Source organism: Delphinapterus leucas, chromosome 8, assembly GCF_059928025.1.
Source record: "Delphinapterus leucas isolate spDelLeu-1000000601 "Yukka" chromosome 8, BTC_Dleu_Yukka2, whole genome shotgun sequence".
In the NCBI taxonomy this organism is placed as follows: Eukaryota; Metazoa; Chordata; class Mammalia; order Artiodactyla; family Monodontidae; genus Delphinapterus; species Delphinapterus leucas.
The window spans coordinates 57,400,001-57,401,138 of NC_143136.1; positions in this window are offsets into that span (position 1 = coordinate 57,400,001).

A 1,138-nucleotide genomic window follows, 5' to 3' on the forward strand; every position below is an offset into this window, starting at 1 on the left:
TTCCTTACTGAGACTAAATAGGAAAACTAGTATATCTGATTTCATTTATAGGGCCAAAATTTTTTATAGCTATACTTGTTCTCAAAATCCTTCTTTCTTTGAGGCTTTAGAAATAAGTATATTTTTCTCCCTGCAACTTCAGCATCAAAAGCCTTTTGCAATATTTTAGCCTTTCAGGGAAAAATATTAATGATAATAACATAATACATGCAGTTTCCTCTATATATGTCCTGTTCTAATTGCTTTTTCTCCTGCTCTCTTTTAATACAAACATCTATTTATTCCACAGAATTTTCTTACTATTCTAGTTTTCCTTTTTCCTGCCAAGAGAAGCCTCTTACCTGAGTCAACCCATTTCCAAACTTTATGTGCATGAGGCTTCATAAAATCCCGTGATGCCATCTTTTGTAATTTACTATCATTAATAATAACAATAAATATTTTAATACATTCTTCATACATTGTTTAATTTCATCTTTTCAAATCAGGAAGGGTTCCCTTGGCAACCAAGTTATGTCCTCCTCCTTGGGTGGCATGATTCCGGTGTAAAACTTACATGATGCGAACTAGTCAAAGATTATTTTAAAATTAACCCATCATTTCCCACTTTACAACCCATGTCAGACCTATATTTTTCTGTGAAAAAGGAACCAAACTTTTCTGCTGTCTAAGCATTTAAAAACAAAAGTGGAAAAAGAAGAATTAAAAATTATGGTTGTGATAAGAAGAGAGAAATCGTATATACATAGTCCTTGCTTTGGATCAGGGGATTAGAACCTGCCCATTTATCTGAAATAATTCTGTTATTGCTTCTATATTCCTATATCAGGGGAGGTGGTATCAAATAGACTGAGTGTTAAAAGAGCCTGTGTGTGTGTGTGTGTGTGCACGTGTGCACCCACACACCTAGCTGTATCTTGGGGAAAGGTGAGCTTTGTAGTCTAGTAGCTGTTATGGACTGAATATTTGTCCCCCCCACAAATTTGTATGTTGAAACCCTACCCCTTCAATGTGATGGTATGAAGGATTAGGATTAGATATGGTCATGAGGGTGGAGCCGTTATGAATGGGATCAGTGTGTAAACCTCACAAGAGAGCTTGCTTCCTCTCTCTGCTCACCACTGTGTGATGACATGGT